Raw genomic sequence first — 25,664 nt, 5'->3', positions numbered from 1 at the left:
TACAAAAAGACTGAATTAAGAAGCTACCTCTAGACTACAACCTGACAAACCTTATGATAGGATAAACTAGTTCAAAAGTTCCCTCTCCCTCCAAATTCTCCATACCTAATGCTTGTATATCAGCACCATTATTCTGAATGGTCAGATGAAGGAAAAATAAACGCTCATAAAACAATTGCAACAGTACGACTCTTTCATTCATTAATACATGTTATTTCACATGTCCGCCTAACACAAGGTTGCTTCATGTATGCACCACACCTAGGAAAGCCATAAAGAAAAATTAAGAAAAAAGGCACCATGGTAAATCTGTGGTAAACTGAAATATAATCTCTAAATTAACGATGAGCTCCCAATGGCCAATGAACAACAATCGTTCCAACTGAGTTCCAAAGTTCGAGCACCTCCAACGCCTGCAAGCTGAGGTCTCTAATTTTTCCCCCTTCCATGTGCTGCTTGACTTCCCTTTTTGTACAACTCTAACTCTGCAGCAGACAGCAGAGAGAACACGGCATTTCTTTAATACAGTAAATAACTAGCACACAGAGAAAAAGAGAGGGACTCAAAAGAGTAGCTAACAGATATTTTTTGCTCTCTTATCTGGCCTTTTGCTTCTCCTTCAGATTCCCCCCTTGTCCACCTACCTCTGTACCCTTGGTAACTCTGAAAGATTAGACACAGTTTGAAAACAAAAAAAAAAGGTATCTTAAATTACAGCTGTTAAACCCAGGAGGCATTTCTCTTCCAGTCGCCCGTCTTCCTCAAGCAAGCACACTTCTGAATGGGGGCGGGAGGAAGAGAACCCAAACAAGCTGCTTCGCCTCTCACGAGGGCGACTGCTTCCACGAGGAGCACAGTCACCACCCCGGGACAGAGGAGCCCCCTCTCACACTGCCACAACACAAATAGGTTTTTTGTTTTTTTTTTAAAAGACAGCAAAGAAAAAAAGTGTGTGTGAGTGTGTGTGTGTGTGTGTGTGTGTGTCAAAAGGGTATTTTTCTTGCCCTAAGCCTTTCCCCTGTCCATCAGCCCAAGTAAGCAGAGATGACGCAGACTTCCTTATATAATAGCCTGTGATTTCCTAGACTGCAGGCCTTTCCCTTTGTGTTCCGTGTACACTTACACACGCGAGCGCGCGCGCATTCTCATCGCTTCGCAGCCCCTGGCATGATGCCAGCACTCAGTCAGCTGGTTGACTCCATTCACAGAGCAGGGCTGGAGCTGACATGGGAAGGGGGGGCGGTTAGTGAGCGTAAGGGGGAACTAGAACCATCACTGCTACAGACAAAAGAAATTTTTAAAAAGAAAGGAAAAAAGAAAAAGAAAACCTTAGCATCACATTCCTCTTACAGCTTCAACTCAAAGAAAACTGGAAGCCGAGACCATTACAGGGAAGGGATGAGGCAGAAGGGCTGAGGATCCAAACGGAAAGGAGCTTTGTATGAGAAACAATTACTCCGAAACAGATTTTAAACCACGACAGTATTTATTACTTCAATCCCATGAGAAACCTCAGCACACCACCTTCTGCACATAGTCAGGACAAGGCTGTGAAGAACTCAGAGCAATTCTGAGTTTCTGCTTTCAGGAAAAGAGAAGGGGTGGGGGTGGGAAGCAAGACAGTTAAAAGTACTTACAGGTATACATTTTTCTGCTCCCTCCTCTAGCTGCCAGGAAAGCTGGAGACAAGAAAAGAGGGGAAACAGAAAAAGGAGGAAAAGAAAGAACAAGAGGTGGGTTTAGGTTCTGGTTTGAAGGATTTTTGGAGGGGAGGAAGGGAAAGGTTCTCTCTTTCTTTTCTAGCGCTAGAGAAGCTCTTTCTATGGCACGAGAGCGGCCCCCATACGTGCCAGCCCCCTCGAGAGACCTGCACAAACCCACTCTCCAAGCGGGCACTGCCCTGCCAATCACATGGCGTACTGTTATATTAAACAAAAGAAACAGGGGGATGCTTACTTTTACCCATGATGCCTAGCGGGGGCAGGGGAGGGGGGAGAAAAACCAGTTGTAGCCGGTTTATAACCTCAGGACATGGAATTATCTCTTAATTTTTTAAAGTCATTCCTGGTACAAAAGTCAGTCAGTCTCCCCACCCTAACTACCCCCCCCCCCCATTATTCTGGCCTAGTGCCAAACTTTGCCTTCATTCATGAGAGCTAGTTTCCTCTCAAATCATGATGCTTTAACTGTTTAGTTTCCGAAGCCAACATCTAAGACAGGAAATCACAGCATCAATACCAACACACACTCCAAATGACGAAAAGCCCCACAAAGACATGTTGCCAGCCATGCTCCTTTTCTTTATTCCTTAACTGCTAGTGCTAGGGAACAGACACCAATGCGACAATAGACGTGTTCATTCAAGATCTTTCCCTGAAACTGTCCCACAGGCAGATATCTGATTTAGCCTCAGCAGTTCACGCACACTCAGGGCAGCTGAATCCACACTCTGAAATGAATCATGGCAAGGTTTCATAGCAAAGTGGTCAAGACAGGATACGAACACACTATTAAAACGACACAGGCCCTTGTTATGTATATATATTTACCACAACTAAAAAAGAATAAAAATTTTTAAATGGCTTAAACCCAGCCATAGTATGGTTACAGTATCATTCGACTTGTCTGTGTCCCAGCTAGAACTTCCTTCCTCTTCGTGTTCCAGCAAACTCCTTACCCACCGCCTACTATTCACCACGCACATCCTGCGTCATTCTACAGACAGCTCAAGAGTCTAGACCTATCTGAGGCTGGGATCTTGATTAACTGTCCTTCTTCTGTTTTAGAGCAACTGTCTCTGATCACTTTAAAAGGAGTTTTCATTTACCAAAAGTACTGAAAAGGGTTCGGAAACCGGTGAGAAGAAATCCCAGCAAAGAGGTAAGGCAGTGGTAACTGTTCCAGAGGTCTACTGGCTGGGGACCTTTACTCAGGGATCTTTGTCTGAGGAAGTTCTTCACAAACAAGGAATAGGGAGGGAGTGCGCGGGGGAGATTTCCTTACTTTTCAACTGATATCCCCTATCAATATACCACTCCAAATGCTTACCTCATTTGAGCCTCTGAAACTCAAATCATAATTGTACTCACTCCATCGCTCATAAAATACTTGCTTTTCCCAATTAAGGCTTCTAAAATCTAGAGAATGTCGAGAAAAATAATCTACACTATACCTAAAGATACTAATTTGGAAATAAAAGTTTTCCTGAGCAACCTAATATTAACTTCAATTTTCAGAAAACAAATGCTGAGGAAAATCTGAAATAGACGGTATTGGCCACTGGCATAAGGCATTCGATAACTTATAAACTACAAAGGAAAACCCCACATCCAAGCTTCAAGTGGTGGACGTTGTGCCATCTCAGCCACAAGAAGTTGTAGTTAGAGGTCTTCAGATTTGGGCACTGCCATCATTTTAGGAGATAAAATATCACCTCTGTGATAAATGAGGCAAAGAAAATAACTCATTTTCCTCTTACTCGAGACATTTCCACAAAAGACCAACTATGAATTTCAAACTGAAGCTCACTATTTCTATGTTTAATCAGGGTAGGAAAGACTCTTTACAAATCGTTAGAGATCATGCCCATTTGAGTCCACTGAATACATCTGACTGCATTTAAACACTGGTCGATTTTTATGTCTTTAAGATAATATAAAAGGCTTAGATAAAATTATCCTGTCGGTGGTGATTACCATCACCCATGAGTTAATTCTCCAACTTTAAACAGGCTGAGGCAGTACACTGTGTTCACTACAGTATCTGCCTTCGTATACTGATTAGATGTCCAGAGGTACCAGAAATGCTCTCAAATCAACAGGTATTTTTCTTCAGGATCCTGGAAAATTAAGAACCATATGGTGGCCAGCAACCCTGCTCTTTTCAGCTAAACTGTAATCATCCACACCAAAGGTGCTTAATTGTGCAAACTGAAAACTGCAAATTTAAAAAAACTTTTTGGTAAGTTATTCAAGTTGTGATGCTCTGAATATAAAATTCTTTAAGGAAAAGAAAATATCTAACATTCACTGAGCATTTAATGCACTAAATATTTATTTAACCCACACGACCAACCAGGAAGTAGGGTCTTTTTCCTGTTGTATAGATATAAAAATTAACTTGGTGAAATAAAGAAATCTGAATGAAGTCCCTCATTCAGCTGACAACAGATGCTGGCTGAAAAGCTCCTACTCTTCCACTACACCATGACAACTTGAGGGTTTCTTGGCCAAAACTCAAGAGCCAAGTTCACTATGCCTGCCTTGCCAATCTCAACTCCAAACCATTAAATTAAAGAAAATATTAGCCAAATACAACTTAAGTCAAACTCTTTGACAGGCCTGTATGATTTTTACCCATAAAAGATTTCATCCAGGACTTCTTTTGAAAGGCTAATAAGTACATACCATCTAGATATATACAAAAGAGATCTGATAAATGAGATGTCTGGGAAGGTCAAATTATAAAGGATAACCACTAAAAGAAATGAGGTGATTATCAAATCTAGGCTCAGAAAACAAAATTCAATTTAATTATAATTAAAAACTTGAAGGTACTCCTACAAAAGAAATATGAACTTCATCGAATCAAACACCTAAAAAAAATTCAGCAATATCAGAAATAAATTTGCAAAACATATATATATAGTCACCCATCTTTGCTCTTCATAAATTTTATAAGAAACTTACTAAATTATTTGTGCCAATTTTAACATATATCCTTGGGCTCAGAAAACAAGTATATTAAAATAAGAACTACCATTGGAAAATAAAATCTATTTTTTATTAAAAAGCCAACCTAAAATTTTTAACCTATATTTAGATTACTTCATATACAATTCACAATCTATTTATTGGCGTTCCTCCCAAAACAAGCTAAAACTTATCTAGCTGTTAGTTCTCTCCTACAAACTCCCTACCTTTCTGTTTTCAGTGGGTCTAGTCTATCTGGAGAATTCAGATCCTGTCTCAAAATTGCTACTATTACAACAAGAAGTCTGGTCACAGAATAGCAGAACCCCATTCCTATGATCAAGCAGCTTCAATTTTTTCATTAGGTGTATAAAAGCTCAACTAGTTAAAAGGAGAAGTTAATTCTTAGGAGATGGAGAGTTCCTCTCTACATATTTAGACATGGCACACCATGCAATCAAACAGTACTACAAAGAAAACCATTTTGCTTTCCCAGTGCAAGATATATGAATTGGGAATTACTTCCAAAATAATGCACTGATTTAGTCTCTAGAAACAGGTGTACTCTGTACTCATTAGCTAAAATAGAATAATTTCTATTTTAATGGGGAAAAAATCTATCTTCAATTACTTGAGTTATAAATTAGTGATTGAATGACTGATACTAAAGCATCTACCACTAATTGGGAGGATGTATTTACTAAATTTTTGTTTAAAGTAAAATAAAAACTAGATACATTGCCTTACAAAGGAGAATATGGATTGGGTCTTACACAGGTACAGGAGGGAACAAGACTCCCTGTCCTGACACAGCATGTAAATTAGGGAGTACACACTATTTTTCTGTATAACTTAATGTGTTCACTACTTCTGGGTTTACAGGAAATAAGACTGTTATAGAGACCGCAAAGACCTCTAGTGACTCAAGTGTTGCAAATAAGCATAAAAAATTGGGAATACTGCGCCATGTGTATACATTACCTATCCAAACATTTAGTAAACTTTAAAAATAAAAATACTAGTTGAACTTAACATAATTTTAAAAGACATATATGCACAAGGGACAGGGTTCCTAGGCCTAGCCAGAAGGGGCATAAGCTACCAGAAAACTCAACAGGAAGACTGGTAAGAAGGCTATTATAGTAGTATACAGAACGCTAGCAAAGATACCTTTAACCTTTAGGTTAAAGACCAGCGATCTAGGAAAAAAGATTTAGCTGACCAAATACTAAATATGCTGTAAGTTAAAGGGTTTTTTCAGGGCCAAAGTAGCAATACTCACCTAGAATTGTCATTATTATACAGGGTTACACTGATATATATCTGCTCAATTAACTTGTAAATGGTCGAGAAGTTTAAAATCAGAATTGATGGATAAAATATTCCAAGATTGTGTTTTGAACATTCATCACTCCTCTATAGCAATATATAAAAATAAGAGTCTGGGCATCAAAATGGGCCCAGGGTTAGATGTATACTTCATCCAGTAAATGAGAGAACATATTCATGCAAGAATGGATAAAATGCTCTGAAATTGTACTCACAGTCCAAAGGGGAAAACTTGCCTGGTCTAGATTTCACCTAGGGGCAGCTTCTCCCAATCCATTAGTAGAGGTTTGCCTATATGACAAAAGTTATCATTTTTCTTCAATTCAGGGACAAAGATCTAGGACTGGTAGGATCTGGTACACTGGGCAAAGGTTTATCATTTACCAGGCAGTAAATATTCACCTTAATAAGTTTATCCTTAAGAGTTCCTTGCGAAGAGAGATTTTTTGATGATTTCTCACGTAAGTTTCAAAAGCAGAATAGGTTTTCAATGATTCACTGTATCACTTATTGCCATAATCACTTCAACAGGCTCTAGCTATTAGAAGAGGGTTGATTCTCAACCTCAGTCCTATCGACTGACACTCTGGGCCAGATAATTCTTTGTCACTGGAAGCTGTCCTGTGCGCTGTAGGATGCTTAACAGCACCTCTGGCCGCTACACATGAGATGCCAGTAACATCCCACTCCCCCAGTTCTGAGAAGCAAAAATGTCCCCATACACAGCCAAATATCTTTGGGGCAGGGGGAGGGGTGTGCAAAATCGTCCCAGTCGAGAACTATTATAGAGTAAACGACGACATGATTTTACCCACGAGGAGGGCTGTGGCTGTTATTACCAACAATTTCAACGCTGCAGCTGAGCACAAATACTACCAGAGGAAGCCCGAACAGTGGTTCCCGTAGGGGTGGGGAAGGCTAATGCCTAGGAGGGACTATGCAGAGCTTCTGGGTGCAGGTAGTCTTCTACATCACTACCTAGGGTCACCTTACAAAACTTTTTCTGTCTGTATATTATACCTCAGTTAAAAAAAAGTTTATCAAAAAAATCAAAACAAAAACTGATAAGCAAGAGATTGTTATTTTTTGCCTCAACGCTGCTGGAAGTCAGGTGCAAGAGGTACGGAATCAAGACACCTGAGGAGATGGAAGACAAGTCCCTAAATATTTCCTGACAATGCGAGGATTTACCCTTGAATTCAAGACACTTGACTGTATTCAGGTCCTTCCTTTAGCTACACAGCTCCACTTAGTTACGCATTCCTTCTTACCTATAAAGCTTTCTAAGATAATTACATTTGATGTCAGGGTCCTGTAACCTATTCCCTGAGGCTTTCATACCTTTGGCTTTGGAAGTTAAAAAAGTCTCTCTGAAAATCCCTCTAACAAGGAAATCTCTAGCATTAAAGAAAGCTGTAAACAGACAAACATGAAACATACTGGCTCCTAATAACAAGAAAGTTGCCTATCTCTAAGCAAAAACGCCACTCAAACAAAAACTGGATTCTCTACTATAAGAAGTAGGGCAGATAAAGGGAATAATCTAGTGTGTGTGGGGGGGGGGGAGGGCAGTACAAGGAACCATAAATACAATGGTTTGTGGGCCTTCGAGAGTGGACAGAAAAATCTTCAGACCAAGAGAGCAGTAACAATATTGACTGAAATTTTAACTGTAGAGGAGTTTATTCTACTTCTATATCCATAAAACTTTTAGAGGGAAAAAAACGTCATCAGACTAGATATTTGTTTCATTGCTTTTTACATCCAGGGCAACTTTATTAAGATACCATTTTGAAGGGTCTCTTAAAAAGAGAAATTAGTTCAGCAAATACTTCCAGATAATTAATACTGTGGCTATGGCTTTGAAAACTGAAACAGTATCTTTTAAGACACCTTGTAAGAAAGAAGAGTAAAGAGCAGTCGAATCATCTAATTTTGCTTTTTCTATTTTTTCTGATATGATAATAATCTTATGCAACCACGGGAGAATGTGAACAAACGACAGCTACCTCAAATAGAATTACTTGACTTCTGGTGCTGTGTCTCAGACTACCCACTGGAGTGCAAGGGAAAAATCAGTGCTTCTTGAGGAAATACTGATGACTAAGTGAGTCAATATTTTTCTACAAATGATCAAAATTAGATCATGTTGCTCTGAAGTGGAAATATCTGCTTAAGAAAAATTTATTCTATAGGGACCCAGCATTATGTCTTTAAAAAATGCCAGCCATACTGTAATGGACTCAAATCACCACTCCTGCTCTATGTGTTAAGTATCCAAAGCTAAACTTGGCCAAAGTTCAATACATCTTAAAACTAAAAGAAGGATTGCTGAAAAAGATGCCCTTACTGAAGTGATTTCGTACATTTGCTCATTCAGATATTGCAGTCCTCTAAAATGCTGATTTGCTGAAAATTGTTGGAAATAAGAAATAAAGGCTAGTAAAATACCAATCCCAAATCATACAGCTCTGGTAGGTAATTACAACTGTCAAATACCAAGGGTTAAATCAGAATCAGTAACTTTAATAACAAGCAAGCTAAAGATTTAGATTTATTCAACAAGATGAGACTATTAAGGGGCCATTTTGAAACTTCCATGAAAGTCAATATTTGGCTGACCAATATTCCTCTGATTAAAATGTTCTTTCAAAACAAAACCGAACCACCACCACCACCACTACCCAGGAATAACTACCTCTAACATAATACAAGTAGTCACCAAATAACAGCCCATTTGTCCAGTTATACATCATTAATTTAGGACCAAAATCGATCCACTCCACAGACTGGCCTCTTTCTATAAGGGACCTGACAGTAAGTACTTTAAGTGCCAGCGACTTACCTTCGTTGTGACTAGTAACTCACACCGCAGCACTGTGAGAACAGCCACAGACAATATGTAACGAATAAGTGTGATTATTTCCAATGAAACTTTACTTAGACACCAAAATATGAATATAATTTTTGCATATCATAAAATATCTTTCTTCTGCTTTCTCAACCATTTAAAATTGTAAAAGCCATTCTTAATTCTTAGGCCATTGGACAGAAACAGGCAGCAAGCAAAATTTGGTCTACCAGCCCTTAGTTGACTGCCCCCTGATCCAAGTAAACTTTCTCATTTGTTTTTATTAAACATTTCAAATTTACAAAAAAGTATACCAAATAATACAACCACCACTTACTTAGTATGTAGTTTAAGAAATAAAACACCACAAAATTTAACTTAAGATCTCTCAATAACTATTTCAATCCCATTTCCCTCCCTCTTTTCTTCAAAAGTAACCACTATACTGAACTTGGTGTTTATCACTGCCATGTTTTTAGTAAAATCTTACTTTACGTATGCAGATATATCTACATAAAAAATATTGTATTTTTCAAGTTTAAAAATTTTTATGGTATTATATCATACATGTATATCCCTTTGCAACTCTTTAACGGTTACCTCTGATTTTTATCCAGTCGATACATCCATGTGAGTGGTGCAGAGAATGCCAAGTATGAGTACACCACAATTAAGTTTTCTATTTCCTGTTTATTCAACAAATCAATCACATGTTATATCAGGGATTGTTCCTGACACAAAGGCTACCACAGTGAATGAGGCAAAATTCTTCCCTCCATGGAGCTGACTCTGAAGGACATTCGCACTTTCTTTTTATCGGCACTATCTCCTTCCCTTGTGAGGTTTCAAAAGTGGCCCTAATATAATTTTCTCTAAAAAAAAAAAAAAAAAGTGAAGACTGTGAAGGAGGAAAAAAAAACACATCTATTTAAGCAAAAAAAAAAAAAAAAAATCCTTTCCCCTTCATTAGGTTCATTTAAAGATATTTCTTGTTCAGCTAAGAGATAGAGGAAAACTCCAGGAATAAATTTCACCCCAAATATCAGAACTGTTTCAACATTTGAAACTTAGGACCTCCTTCGGAGTTGCCTTCATTCGGGCTCACCCTGCAAACAGGTCAGCAGTGATGGGAAGACAACTGAAGCTTCCAGTTTCTTTTCTTCATTTTCAAAAAACAGTGTCAAGCAGCAAGGAAGATAAAGATCAGCAGTGGATCTAAATCTTTTGATCAATCTGCTGAAGAAAATATCTTAGCAATCCAAAACTTGAGAGAAATGATACTAACAGGCCCAGAAGACGAGCTTTGCTGCTTGGAGTAAAATGACAGACTTCCTGAGTAAGAATGAAGCAAGGCACCACCACCCACAACAATAAATTAATGAAACAGTTCCAGTACTCTCTTAATCTCAAAGGAGATGGTAACTTTGAACATATCCCATGCCCTTGAATTAGTCAAATTTCCTGTTACTCCTTAAGAAAGTTTATGAAAACTAAGTTTGTTTCACTTTACTCCTGACAGTAGGACCAGAACATGGGATCAAAGAATGAATGCATGTGGGGCCATGGTACCACCAAAGGTGACCTCACGCCCTACTCTGAGCCTACTCTAGGCAGCTGAAAGCCTACGAGTAAGTTCTAAATTCATTCAACAAAACGAAAATCTACTAATAAAACAAATCACCTCCACCCTAAAAGCAGAGAAATGGGATGAGGAGGATGACAACTAACCCACTGAGAAGGAAGACTAGTCAGAAAGGAAACCTTCAGCCGTATAAAGCACTTCTCCCACTCAGCACCCCATTCCCTACACCCCCTGAAACCAGTACTCCCCGGGACACAGCCCTGCTGGCTCTGCGCCTCCACCTGCCGGGAGCTCAGCAAGACCTCAGGAACGGTTTCCACGTAAGCAGTCAGCTGAGAACTGTACCTGCTCCTTACTCCTAAGGTGTCCTGATTTTAGAAGATTGTGATGACAAAAGATCAATTTATCAAAACTGTTACATTTGGATTCACAAGGGAGAGGTTTGAGGGACAATTTCAAAGAAGAAATTGTTTCTTTTAAAATGCCTACTCTTCTTTCCAATAACTGGCCAGAGTCACTGGCTAATAATCAAAATCCAAAGATATGTGCTTTTAAGAATGCTAATAAAGCATATAAGTATTCATAAAGACACTTCAAAGATAGTTCTCATCACTATCCAGCCAAACTACTTCCCTCAAGTTTAGATTTAAATTGAGCTGTTTTAGAAAGTCTCATAGCCTGTTAGTATGAATGTAAATTTGTACGATTTTTTGGATAATTTAATACTATCTAACAAAATTTTAAATGTGCATGCCCTTTAGTCCAGTAATTATATTTCTAGGAATTTTACCAACAGCCTACAGATACACTAAAATGTACCAAGATTACAGACAAAAAAAGTTCTATGGAAAGTAACCTCACAGGGTGATCTGATGATAAATTCCTAACTGGGAAGGTCATGATGGGTAGTCATGCTCTAGGCAGATAACTTCTTTAGTAAAAGGTTTATCTTTGCCTTAAGCAACCCCTATCCATTGTTTTTTCTGTGTGTGTATTCAGGTTAACACATCTTCAAAATAACCACCCTCGAGAGAGCATATAATCTTATTAACTATGTGTACTCCAATCCTCACCTTGCTTTCTAAGACCTTCATGTCATCCTTCTTATGCCCCATCCTTTTCAAATGCATAAAAGAAACTGCATAGCTCCTGGTCTCTGGAGCATTCCAAGCCTTGCTTCTCAGCAACTGTCATCAGTTTTGGTTCAAATAAACTCATAAAAATTTTCTACAGGTCTGGATGTTTCTTACATCAACAAGATGTATATTAAGTTGTTTCACTGGAACCCTGGTTATGACAGTACATACACGCACGAACTGGAAGCATCCTAAACGTTCCTGAGAGGGGACAGATTAAGTAAAATATATTCATACAGTGAAATATAATACAGCTCCTAGAACAATGATATACACGTGTCTCGCATATATGTATACATACGTATACATGGATAAGAACACAGTATGACACTCAAGAGTTTGAGCTTGAGTCAAGACTTCCTGATTCTGTATCCCCAGCTCTAGTACTTACTAGATCACTTAAACTCTCTACGCCTGTTTTGTTTTGTTTTGTTTTTTCATTTGAAAAACGGGAATAACAGCATGTATCTTTAGAGTATTGTAAGGATTAAAGAAGTTAATTAACATGAAGTGCTTAGAACAGTGCCTGGAAAACAGAAAAGCCCAAGTAAGTGTTAGTTATGAAAAACATATCTAAGGCATTAAATGGATATGACGGAGCAATCACAATGGCTAAAATTAAAGAGAAGGCGGGATAGACACAAATGGATGGAACAGAGAAGTCTTCAAGTAAATTTTCAGGATTTGGTAACCTGTCTCAATGCTCAGAGGTGAGGTGTGAAACATGCTGAATAAAAGTACTGTTTAAGAGCACTACTTAAGAGGCATTTGTTCCTAATTGGTCAATTTATAAACATTGTATCTAGTATTATAGTTATTTTGATACACATCTTCTCTCCTCCTCTGGACTATATATCATCTTGAGGACTGAAGTTATGCCATGTATTTTCATATACTTTACGAAATCTATGTATATGTTTGGACACAGTAGGTGTACATGTTCTGTGAATTTATGAATGGTCAAGCCATTTCAGTTCCCCAAAACCAGTGGATTTAAGTGGTTACAAAGTAAACAGCTCTGATAGGTGGGACAAAAGAGGAGAGACCCAAGTTTTCTCTTTATCAGAATAATTGTTATTTTTCTAGAATGAGCCAGTCCAGGATAGAGAAAAACACTTGGGCTCTACAGGAATTGAAAAAATAGCCCCATATCACTGATTAGAGCCCTGGATTTTCTGACATAATTTGGGATTTCAGACTACGGGTGAAATTACAGATTTCATGAACTAAGTAGTCAGCATTCATAAATTAAGTTTAATAACCTAGTAGTACTCACATTACATTATTCAATGCTAACAGGATAATGGAAATGAAAGTCATGTAAGAGCAAGACCTGCAGGCAACAGGAAAGGTACACAGCCATAAACCTAAGTATTTTTCCCCAATAAAGTTCTGATATCCATAAAAAACTTTTGGCCTTTGTTTTTTCAGTTAAAGGATAAGTAAATTTTCTAGGTAAGGACTTGAAAAAAACTCCTCTATTATTAAGTGCACAAAAGCAAGATGTGGAAAACTATGCTTTTGTGTAAAAATAAGAAAAACAAAAAATAAATTTATATTTGCTTGTATACATATAAAGAAACTCTGAAATGATAAAAGAAAGGAATAACAGCAATGGGGTTTAAAGGTAGGCAGGTAAGAAACATTGATGAGAAACTTTTCATTATTTATCTCTGATTTTCAAAATTTAAAAATAAAATGTTCCAACCATACCAATACAATTCACATACAAAAGCAAAGCTATCTGGAGTAACCTTGATTCCAATAACATAAAGAAAAGTACTGTGTCCCAAGGAGCTGGGTAACAACAGGTCTACAACAAGTGGTGGGGTGGAGATTCGAATCCAGGACTTCTGACTGCACAGCTATACTTTTAATCGCCATGGTAACTAAAAATTATTCTAGTTTGACTAAAGAGCTTTCAAGCAATTCAGTGGAAAATATCCATTAAGTACCAATATAAGACCGTTTTCTCAAATCCGGACATCAGATTCAATTTATGCACAATACTGAGAATAGTCGGTTCTGAGACAGACAGGGAAGGAGAGTGACCGAACCTTTTCAGAATGGCCAACAAAAGTTCATGTGGCAGTCCAGGTAGCACATGGAAGATGTGCTGAACAGCCCTGGCAACAATAAAATTAAAATGTCAACTTCTAAAGGTTTCTTCAGTTAATTCAGAAAGCTATAAAATAAGTAAAAATCTCACTGCCTAATAACTGCACCCGAAAAGTACCCCATATACAGTCCTTTTCACACCCTCATCCAACTGAACCCAAAAGGCAGAACAAAAGTCACACATCACTACACTTTCAAGTTTTATTTTTTTTATGTAACTATTATATTTCACTCCCTCCTGTGACTATTACTACCAGGTACTGAGCTAGAAAGATTTGATTTAGAAATGAAGACTGCCCAGATTCTAATCCTAGGTATACCCTTCATGACATCTACCACTCTGTACCTGACAAAATTGGGAAGCTACAATTTCATACCAAGTATCAAGGCCTTGGTAGTACAAAGTCAAGCAACAATGAAAAAAAGTTCATAACAGGTGGTACATATTTATGTGTAGTAATTCAATAGATCGCAGAAAAAACTTTACACCCTTACTTAGGCTAAAAAAAGTCTTATTCCCTTGAATCCTCAAAGTTTTTTAAAGATGTACTTGCTATTTTTAAGATGTTTCTGTCCACTATAAAACACAGCTATAAAAGATCCTTCTGCAGTCACCCATATTCCTTGAAAGCCTTCATTCAGTTCAATATTAATGCATTATACAGAATTCAACTGGGAAATAGCTCTCCAAGCAGAAGGTGAAGAATTAAAAACACAGCCTCATGAAAACTTAGGATTGGATCTTGGTGCAACAAGGAACCCATAGTCTAGTTTGCATTCATTTGGCAGAAAATATCGGGATTTAAAATATCCTAAAGCAGCAAAACTTTCAAATTCACAATGCGACTCAGCCGAGAAACTCAGCATTCTTTACTATCTGAATTATAAAATTAGAAAAGAATGACATCAGGGTAACATTAATTTATTCATGGACATTTATTATAGACCAAACTCTAATATGTGGGAAGAGTGTGATGCTATTCACAAATTTCCACAGAACCTAACAGTCTTCTAGCCAACCTGTCCAGGGTAGCAGCAACACAGATGACCAATGGCAACACATCAATCCAGCCACATAAATGTTAAGAGTAGTTAGAAAACTGCCCCTCCCTCCAAAAAATATTATCCTATTGGGGAAATATTTTCAATATTTTTCACCGGTAGCTCAAACTACGAGATAAGTTTGGAATTCAGGAGTGAAAACCATTCCGGTAACCTTTATGCCTTTAAATCATATAGAATAAGTTTCTCGAAGTTTTGTTTTAACTTCAAGACTAACACATCACCTTTAAAAGGCTGAAAAATCAAAGGTATTGTTCCTTCTCTCCTCTGTTCCCCAGGTCTGTCTGCATGCCTCACAGAAGAGAAGGAAAGATGGACTTCACAGATTTCTTAGTGTGATTTTACCATCTTTACAGAAAGGAAGGGTTTCTTGCTCCTGGCTCACTCACCAAGCTGAAACCTTACTCTCCCGCTCCTAGCACACTAGATGAAAAAGGTGGGGGCAGAGGCTCAGTTACAGTCATCCTCCTGGGAACTCAATGAAGGTGAGGGCCAAGCTGGATGAGCTGTGCCACTTGCCTTAAAAGGTTCATGGGGCAGAGGCGGGGGGGAATACAGCCTCCAAACCGGTGACGTTTCTGAAAAATACCACACTAGTTCTCTGGAAAACCTGCACACAAATAAAGTCAATTCCCTCATTCCAGAGTTGCAACCCTTTAAAAAATTCGAACCCAGAGGAAGTTCAGGGAAGAACAGCGAAATGCAGTATTCTCGAAGCATTCCGTGAGATCGCTAGTACTCTAAGATGCTCTTTCATTGTCAAATAATTTTGAGCAGCTCTGCATCTTTTAGCCATTCTCCTACCACTCCCCATGTATAATGTGTACTTGAGAGACACGCAAGGCTCTGCGAAGTCATGCTGTAAAGAACTCTGCCTTAATTTAACCCAGAATTTTTCAAAACCCTATTTGACTATAAAACTTCTTCTATATAAAAGCTATCAATACTGAGGACTATAGTGGGTTTTATTGTTGTTTGAAAGGCAAAACAAAACTAAAAGAAATGTTAGAATGATAAGATCACAACTTTTGGAGTCAGGCAGAGTTGTTCGAATAACACTAGCTTTATCACTTTTATTAATGTGAGATTCCAGCAAAATGACAACCTCCCTGGGAACCGAGTTTTCTCGTCCGTAAAATGGTTATAAAAGAACTCCCTCACAGAGTTACTGTAAGGATTAAAAGTGAAAAGCCTTACACAAGAAAGTGTTCAACAAATGAGTTTACATTTATATTTTAAAATTTTTTAAGTTCTGAAAGTTGCAAAAATGCAATTTTCTTTTAATCTGAGAAAAAAAATACAGCATTCATGACTGAGAGACTCCTTGGGAAGAGTAACTTCTCAGGATTTTGCAACCTTTCTTCAACTACTGGGAAACTGGGAAAGCCTTGAAATTTGCCACATTTAAGATGACACACAGGAATGCACTACACCTACTGATGATTTGGATGTGAACAGAAGAGTATTTATGGCTTCAGCGATCGAAAGGGCCTCATAGCAAATGAGGAAAAGTGAGTTGTGAGGGAAGCGCAGCTTGTGTCAGCTCACAACAATTAACAACTACTCAGTGCTTTGCAGCTTACAAAGCACCTTTACATGCGTAATCTCCCCTGACTGACACAGAAACCTAGTGAAATAGATAAAGCGGCTATTGATCCTCATTTCTAAGCGTAGAAAACTACCGCTTAGAGACTTTAAGAGATTCAGCCAAGGTCACAGACATGATAAATGACAGAACCAAAACTCCAATCTTGCCCTTCTGTCCCCAGAACATAACAAAAGGGGCATCTTCTAAATGTACGAAGCACTTTTTCAACTCACGGGATTATTCATACTTTTAAATACCTTTTAGGTAACAGGCACCATGCTAGGCACTGGAAACACAACAGTAAAAAGACATGGTATCTTCTTCTTTCAGGATGTTTACAGACCACTGGGGGGAGACAACAATATTTATAAATTAGAGTGAGATCAAAGAAGAAAGCCTATCAGAGTCTCTTTGGGCAAGTCAGGGAAGGCTTCCCAGAGGAAGTAGCATTTGAAATGGATTTGGAAGGCTGACCTGGAAACTAAAAGAACTGTTATTTGTTCATGTATAAACTGTAAAGGAGAAAGGCAAAGGCCAAGATTACAAAAGGCCTTGAATACTACGTAAAGTTTAAATTTTACCTTTAAATGGTTGGAAACTATTGAATATTTTTGAGAATGGGAAAGAGAATAATCAAGTCTTTGTGTCAGACCATTTTGAAGACAATATGACTGAGAGTTTGAAAGGGAACGAGACTAAAAACAGAGAGAACTGTAAGAAATCATGGCAATATTCCAAGTAAGAGTTGTTGTGGGCCTGAATTAGGAGACCAGCAGTGGATACAGGAAAAAATATAAATTCAAAAATGTTTAGAAAGTAAGGGATATGAGAGAGAACTGACAACAATGCTCACTTTTTTGGCTTAGGTGACTCAATGAATCACACTGGGGAATAGATGATAAAAATGTTGAGTTTGAGGTACCAGTAGAATATAGAGGTAGGTATGTCTAGCACATAGTAGACCACTAGAAAAAAGGGACTAGAGTTTAGGAGAAATGTGATAATATTTGTGTATATGAAGGGTTTTTTCCAACAATCAAATGTTATTTACCATTTCAATGGGAAGGCAATCGTTTTATCACTATTATTTGTATAATGCTTCGAAGTTCACAAAACACTTTAAGATCCCATAATATGCTATCACATTTCATATTTTTGTTATAAACAAACATGAAGTTAGGAAAACTGTTATTATCCCTATCTGACCAACAAATATTTGAGTATTAACTATAGGTCAGGCACTGTACTAGGCATTAAAACACCAGAATAAACCCATGCCTTCACAGAGATCATACAACAGTAGGGGAACCAAAAAACACTAAATGTCACACACAATTACGTTATAAAGTTTTAAGCGAAAAAGAAAACAGGGAAGGATTAGGAGTGAGGGGTAGGAGCTGAAGGTAAGTTTATTTTTTTGATCTTTTTAATTCTTATTTTTATTTTTTTTAGGCGAGACAACCCTTGGCTGACTTCACAGACTGCAAGGACCTTGCTGACTTACAATTGTTTTTCTTCTTCTTTTTTATGTCTACAGCACCTGGTCTTCCTAGGTGGTCTCCCATCCAAGTTCTAATCAGGCCCAACCCTGCTTAGCTTCTGAGATCAAACAGGATCGGACTGGTTCAAGGTGGCATGGTCGTAGACTTTTTTTTTTTGAATTTTTATGAGTTCAGGTGAGTCGAATTGATGATAATTGCCAAGAAGCAAAACCTCAGCAGATTGAGAAAATGTTCCTGAAAGTACAATTTTAAATAGGGGCAGGATAAAGTCTCATCGAAAAGATAACATTTAAGCAAAGACTTGAAGGATGTGAGAAAATTAGTCATTCCTTTGTGGGAAAAGCTTACTATTTCCCACTAGGGGCTACAGCTAGCGCAAAAGGTCCTGAGATAAAGTGTGGCTGATATATTTAAGGAAGAAGTCAACGTGGCTAGAACGGAGTGAGCAAGAGAGAGGATGACAGGCGAGAGAAGAAGGAAAGGGCAGGCGGACCCTGTAACACCTCATAGGCCACTGTAAGGTCTAGCTTGTACTCTGAGAAATGAGAATTCAAAAATTACAAGCCTTACCCAAAGTCACATAGCTTATAAGTGGCAAAGCAGCTAGGATTTGACCTAGGAAGTCTAGACTCTCTACACCTGTGTTCTACGATTCCAATTTGCCACTTATTAGCTCACAACCTCCCTCCGAGGAAGTCTGAATTTAAATACTCTCGAAAAGCTAATTTTATAAAAACCTTCTAGGTGAGAGATACACAAGCTCTCCAGTTAATATTTCTAATCCCTCACAACCAAAATGGGAATTTATTAATCCTGGTGTCTAATCTAAATCCTACTAACATTCCGGCCTATATTTTAGGAGATTATAAATCCCACCTTCCCCCCAAATGAGATGAGATCAAGAAAGCTTTGATCAGAGGCTTAAAGCATGATTTTCAGGTTCAAGTAACAGTAACATGAATCATTTTAAAAGTGTATATTACCCAGATGTGAACAGTAACAAGATAATGGCTCAGGAATGTGGAAGTAGTGTCATTTCCCTCAGTAGCTTACTGGTTAGTATTAACAACTAAGTTGTAAAAGAAGCTCCTGCAATCACTACAACTCTTTAAGGTCTGGGACTTGACCACTTCATACTCCAAAAGTAACAAAATATGTGTTCTTATTTTCATTCATCTGTTGCTTTCGGTACTGTAACTGAAAACTCTTGATACCTTCTTGCCAGTTGATGGCAACTTAAGGCAATGGCGAAGATTAGAGGATTTTGAGGGAGACACCATCTGTGAAGCATATCAGACAGCTTAAGCCCTTAATGGCCCTGGGTCAGTCCTTTCCCACTGGATGAACTCAAGCTGTACAGGAATATTTCATACATCCATAAGCGAGAAAGTAAAAGATGGAACATGAGGAGGGAGCATTTCAAATCAGACCTACTCTTCAAAGGCTTTCATCATTACTGCACAAATATAGGAGGCTGTTTCATGGACCCTGGAGCCCCCAACCAGTACCTATTAGAAAAAGCATCACAGCAATTACTGAGGATATACCAAATTATACAGCTAACAGAAACTTTCCACCCAAAAGCCAGTCATTTTCAACAGAAATTCAACTTCCTTCTGTTATCTTTTCCCAGGCTTAGCCAATGCAGGGGAACTGCAACTTTGTGTGGCATTGTCTGATAGGTTGGATTTTTTTCTGAGCAACAAGTGGACAGCTTTACACCAGAACTAGATTTATAGTCAATCTGGGTGTGTGTCTTTTTTTTTTCCCTCCCCCTCCAAACTGCCTTGGAAAATGCCTGGCTATTGTGCCTTCAGACGTAACGATGCGGGGCTTTAAGTACTGCAAAGGATCTGGTACAGAAAGTCCCTTGGTCCCAGTTATGGTTCAAATCTTACGATTTCTATAGCAGCTGTTTTAATCGACCAAAGCTGGTTTGGCTTTCCTCACTGAGCCAAACGTGAGCCTTCTGAGCTGTGTGCAGAGGGGCTGTCTGTCAGCATGGGGTGGCTAACATGGAATATGCTCCAGAGTCTAGAAACCAGGACAGCACAGATGCTGTTTCCTACATATGCACCTCCAGTTTGGTGGGTGCGAGATGCAAGAAAGAAAAAAATCAGCAAATTGAAAAAAGAGGCATGATTTACATATAACATACAAGACATGACTTAAAGTTAAGATGAATCCAGAGGTCCCAGCACATAATTAGGATGCTATGACACATCGACTCTTCTTCCATACATCTGTTCTCTAACCAAAACTCACCCTGGAAGTCTGGCCAGGCCCAGCCAGGGGAAAAAAAAAAAAAAGAGGTGTGGGGGGAGGGGAGGAGCATTTGCCCAAAAAAGGGGAGGGAGTAGCACATGGGGTTTTTTGAATGTACTTTAAGACTACGGGGTCCAGAACAAATTTCTCACGTCTCCCTCCTCCACCACCCTGTGTCCTTACACTAAACACAATAGTAAAAGTTACCACCAGAACTTAGATGCAAAAGGCTGATCTGGGAACCTGGTTAACATTGTTCCTGGACGAGTATCTGAATGTAGCCTCTATTCAAACCCAATTCCGACTGCCTCTCAACAGGAAGTTAACAGACATCACACACAGGGGAAGCAAACCACAGTGTCATAAAGATGGATGCTGCCGTCAGCTACGAATTACTCTCACCTCAAAACCATTCTCAAGAATAAGCAGGACAAAACTCCATAAGCCTCACCTCTTCTCAAACTGGGTCACTCAGCCCACAGGTCCAGCCCTCTGATTCCTGCTGTTTACTTATCTACTTCACTCTTATCACTGTCACTAGACTAAAAACAGAAGACGTAACTACCAGATCAGTACTCCTTATTACCTTATTATTCATACAACCTGTCTGCTCAAGAGCCCAAGGAAAGACTATCTTTGACCCAACCCATCCCAAAAGTCAGAGACTGGATATCAGTCACAAAAAAAGCAGCACCATTTCCAACAGGTGCGGGCCTTCCTTCAAAATGTACTGGGCGCCTCCACAGTACCACCTTTAGCAGGTCCAGATAGCCTCCCTCCCTACCAGGTATCAACGAAAATGCTACTCTAGGACAATGTGCTAACAAGACTGCTCCAGCACCAAAACCATGAATCCCAGCGGTTGTCAGACTTCTAGGAAGAGTCAATGTATCAAAGAAAGAGCAACAGAGTTAGCACTAAACTCCCGAATAGATGCATCTCCAACATATAGAAAACATACAGCCACCATGCTGCTGCCAGAAAACAAGAAGTCATCTATGCCGCGAGAGGACAGAGATGGAAGGGAAGATTTTATTTTGTATCACATGCATGGTCTGTCTATTCAGAAAATAAATTTGTACAAAGAAAAATGTTTCAAAACTCAGAAGCATCAGTTCTTCTCCAACACAGGTCTATGAAATCTGCTTTAATTCCAGCTGCTGCAAGTCCAAGTCTCTGTTGCAGACCGGCCTGAAAGCTGCTCTTCTGCTTTGCCGAAATTAATTTATTAAGTATCGCCCCGCTCTCTTACACGCACACAAAAGGCCTTCAAATAATCACTTATCAGAAAACTGGCTCTCGGGAGGCTACCTGATTCTCAGGATGACAGGAGAAAAAAATGGTTGCTAGTTAGCCACCCGCCCACCATCCATGCCTCCACCTCCACCTCAGCGCCAGCCCTGCGCGCGAACATCTTGTGTTTGGAGGGAAGTTGATGCCGGGGGAGAGGCCGGGGGGGCTCCCATACCTTTCGGGGGTGGGAAGCTGTCCCGGGCCGGCGAACGGCACCCACACCTCCGCGCTCACAGGAGTGGCTAGCTCCTTAGCGTCCCTGAGAGCAGGCGAGCAAAAAGTACTCTAAGTCCCGGTGTGGTTAGGGAAGGGTGACTTCCAGTTCCATCGACCCTCGGGCACTTAACTGGGATGACCGAAGCCCAGCGGAGGAGAAGGGTGGTGGAGTCGCTACGCAAGGACCCACACGGACCGAGACAGTCCCCTTCTCCTGCGGGAGGGCGAGGGACCGGGGGACGACGAAATAAAGGGGTCGGGCTCGGCGCTCCTGATCCCTTTACCTAAATCGAGATAATCATCCCGCGCTTCCTTCATCCTCAGGATCCCCCATTTGTCCCAACCGCCGCCACACACAAGACGGAAAGCAGGGAGCGGCCCCCGCACCCCGAGGGCACCACTGGGGGTGGAGAGAGTTAAAGGGGGGGCGCGCTCGAGAGAAAAGGAGGGGAGCATGGCGGGCATGAGGCAGTGAGTGAAAGCGGGGATGGCGGGGGAAACGGGGCGCGAGGGAGGGGAGAAAGAGTAAAAGCAGAAGGAATGGAGGGACCCGAGCTGCGGGCGCGCGAGGCCGGAGTGAAAGACCGGGGCGCGCGCGCGGAGCGGGGGGAGGGGACGAGGTGAAGGGGGAGCGCGAGGCGGGGGCGCGCGGTGCCGGCGGGGGGAGGGGGACGCGAGGCGGGGGCGCGCGGGCGGGCGTCGGCTCGCGGGCGCTTCCCCTCCCCCCGCCCCGCCACCTTTCCCTTCCCCCACCTCCGCCACGGCCGCCTCCTCCCAGCCTCCCTCCCTTCCTCGCTCCTCACCGCCCCCGGGCGGGCGGGCGGCCAGGCTGGCCTAGGCCGGAGCTCCTCACCTGGCGGTGGCGGTGTAACTCCCGGCTAGCTCGCCTCCTCAGGCGGCGACGGAGGCGTCGAAAAAGGAAGAGGCGACGGCACAGAGGGTTCCGGACCCCGCTGACGGGACCGGGGGCGGGGGTGGGGGAGGGGGGCGGGCCGGACCGGGGCGGGCGGGCGGAGCAGACACTGCGGTACAGACGGGGGCAGCGGCGGCGGCGGCGGCTGCACCGGCGGCGGCGGCACCACACAAACAAGGACGCTGATTGGGCAGCTGCCAAGCGCCTCGGCTCCGCCTCCCCCACACGCCACGACGCCCATTGGGCAACCTGAGCCGGCCTCCCCGCCCTCCTCTTCTAGGCCATACCAATAGGAGAGGGGATGCCGGGACTACACCCCACCCTTGAAAAGTGAATGGCTGGAGAAGTGATGATTGGCGTGCTTCACGCCCAATCCTACACGGAGGAGGGGGATGGTCTAGCGGGGGCGCGTTAATGGGTACCTCGGCCAGTCCCAGACACATCCGGGTCTTCAGCAGCCCATTAAGTGTCGGGGGTCAAAAAATCGCTTCGGGCTGCAACTTTACCTTAGAGACGTTTTGGTCCCCAGGCAGCCGCCGTACCCCAGTATCCCAAAACCGGGATTCCCCTTTGGCCAGCTCTCATTCTTCCAATTCTAAAGATGGAGGCCGGCGGGCAGCGCCGGGCTCTGCCTTAGGTGGTGTTTCATCGCGACAGAATCCAGGAATTTCACGATAGAAATAGCTTTAGGCGCTTGGGCCTTGCAGTCTGTTTGGGGCGTGGCCTGACTCGGTCTGCCAAAGGCCTTGAGCTTCCTGGTCTCCGTCGTACCCCAGCACGGTCCGGTCGTGACTAAACCACGACAGCAGAGAGAAAGGCAGCTTAGCCACAGTGCCGAGAAGTCACCGCGTGCGGAGCCCTCGCAGCCCCTTCCCTCGGGATCTCCCGGTCCGGTTGGGTCCACCGTGAAGGAAACCGCTCCCACCCCAACCCGACTCCACCTAGTCGACGAAGGCCTCTTGCTAGCCTCCCTACTTCCCCGAAGCAGTTAGGCCCGCCTCAACTTTTTTAGCGTTTCTCGAGCACTTGACCACAAGAATTGTTCTGGGGCACCTCGAGGACAGGGAGCAAGTCTCAGAGCGAGTTGAGGGAATTATAATAGCTAAGGGTTCTGGGAAGAGATTGTGCGAGGCACTCCGCTCTCTTATTCTTTTAAGAGCTTTACGTGGATCATTTTATTCATTCCCCATAGCTCCGTGGAGTAGTGCTGTTATCCCCATTCTACAGATGAGAAAAGTGAGGTACATTACAGATCGAATGACTTGCCCAAAATCACACATGGTAAATGGCAGAGCTGAAATTGTAACTCAGATAAATGAAGAAACAGGCTCAGAGAGGTTAGCTAATTTGTGAAAGTCGGACAGGTAGCCTGTGATCTGAACCCAGAAACAGCTGGTTCCGGAAGCACTAGAGGGTGTTTGTCAAATCATTGAGAAGTCATGCTGTGTGAAAAAAAGGTAGACCCCGGGCACACACACACACGCCGAGGCGTGCGCGTATTCTTTTTTTATGGGGCGGGGGGACCGTTTCACTCTAGCACAGTGTCCAGGTAAAAAACATGGTCTCTGGAGTCAGGCTTCCTGAGTGTGGGCCTTGGCTCTGCCTCCTACCAGTTGGGTGATTCAGGCGCAAGTTATTTAACTTCTACTCTATGCCTCAGTTTCCCTATCTGTAGAATGGAGATGATTGCTAAGAATACCTAGGTCAGAGAGTAATTGTGAAGATTGTTAAATAGTCCGTAGTCCGTTTAAAAGGTTCAGGACGGTGCCAAAGATATAGTAAGTAATCGATAAGCATAGTAGTCACGCTATGAGTTTTCCTCACGTTTCCGACAATTTCACCCTCTCAGTTCTCAATTCTGCTTCTGTTGGTGTTCCGCCCCTAGTAATTAGCTGTCTTGTACTGCCCTGAAAATTGGTTCTGAACTAACCCCTCATTTTAATGCTTTCACTGACTCAGTTATTTCACACACGTGATAGAGGGCCTGTTATGCTACCAGGCACTCTTCTATGTGCTGGGGACATGACAGTAAATGAGACAAAGTCACCGCCCTCGTAGGAAGTACAGTCTCCTCTCCCTATCCTGCCACTTTGCCCACGATCCGTCCAGGGCATTCTTGGTGTTCGAAGGGCCAGTCTTCAAAGACTGCGCGGAGTCACAAGAAACACGGTGGTGGAAGATACCAGCAAGAGGAAGGCACTAGTGGACCCTGAGAAAATTCCTTTCAACAAAATGAAAATCAAGCCGTGGAGGGAGACGGTCGGCCTGGAGCGATGGCGCTCCAGGGGAGACGAGCGAGGCCACTGTGGTAACAGGCACGACCGTCGCCTTATGCAGCCTCCACCCATTTGTTCCTTTTCTTTCCGAAGCCAACACTTACCGAGTGTGCTTAGCATTTTATATGGATTATACGATCGATCTTTAAACAACCTCTCCGATTTGCAGGTGAGGAAAAACTGAGGCTCAGCAGTTTTCAGTAACCTGTCTGATAAAATAAAATTGGTAAGTGGCAGAGACAAGGTTTAACGAAAATTCGTCGTACTCAAGCCTGTGCGCAGTAAAGTCTGGGGAGAAACTGGGCCAGGTAATTCGTGCACATCCTTCCCCCCATACGGGGCAGAGAGATGTCAGATGCCACAGTGAGTACTTTGCTATTGGATTCCCAGATCTTTTTGCAGTTAAATAATTCTGTAGTACTCCCATCTGACTATAGACCTCTAGAAGGAAAAGCCCCCAAATGAACCCCTAAGCCCAGAGCAGGGTTCATTACCATTATTATCCTTGAACCAAGAGGCACTCTAGATCGTGGTCTATTAAGGTAGCGACTGAGCCCTAAAATTCTTATTCCAGATGGCTTAGCATATTGGCCGCTACATTACACTCAATAGAAACAGGATTTCAGGAAAGCAGTGGCTCCCTTGCAGGAGGTTTATGAGGATGCCACGGAGAGAGGTTGATTCTGAGGAATGAGGTCTGATCAGAACCTGGGGTGACGTGGGTGTTCCCCTCTGAAGAAGACATCTCCCAGTCCTTGGCAAAACAGATGATGTCTCCTGAACCCATGCCTCCATCCTATGAGGCTCCTTTAGGACACTTGGAAAAGTGTCCTCCCGTGCTC

General features: G+C 41.7%; 1 protein-coding gene and 1 pseudogene across 6 annotated transcripts in view; both read right to left on the bottom strand.

Annotated features, from left to right (window-relative positions):
• Positions 1-23,074, bottom strand: part of GATAD2B (GATA zinc finger domain containing 2B) — a 65,051-nt gene extending 41,977 nt beyond the window's left edge. The window contains exons 1-2 of one of the 6 annotated variants that reach the window (XM_036234906.1): positions 22,487-22,626; positions 21,593-21,676 (exon numbers count right to left, since the gene is read on the bottom strand). The gene's annotated coding sequence lies outside the window, so the exon portion shown is untranslated. Of the gene's footprint in view, positions 1-16,614; positions 17,853-21,592; positions 21,677-22,486; positions 22,731-23,052 lie in introns of those variants that run through there. The other 5 variants (XM_016141444.2, XM_016141465.2, XM_016141423.2 and 2 more) reach the window with 5 other exon arrangements.
• Positions 17,886-18,004, bottom strand: LOC118613073 (annotated as a pseudogene).
• Positions 23,075-25,664: the final 2,590 nt, after the last annotated feature.

Source organism: Rousettus aegyptiacus, unplaced genomic scaffold (assembly GCF_014176215.1).
Source record: "Rousettus aegyptiacus isolate mRouAeg1 unplaced genomic scaffold, mRouAeg1.p scaffold_m13_p_17, whole genome shotgun sequence".
Lineage (NCBI taxonomy): Eukaryota > Metazoa > Chordata > Mammalia > Chiroptera > Pteropodidae > Rousettus > Rousettus aegyptiacus.
The sequence above is the reverse complement of the archived record's forward strand: the minus strand, read 5'-3'. Positions and strand labels throughout refer to the sequence as shown.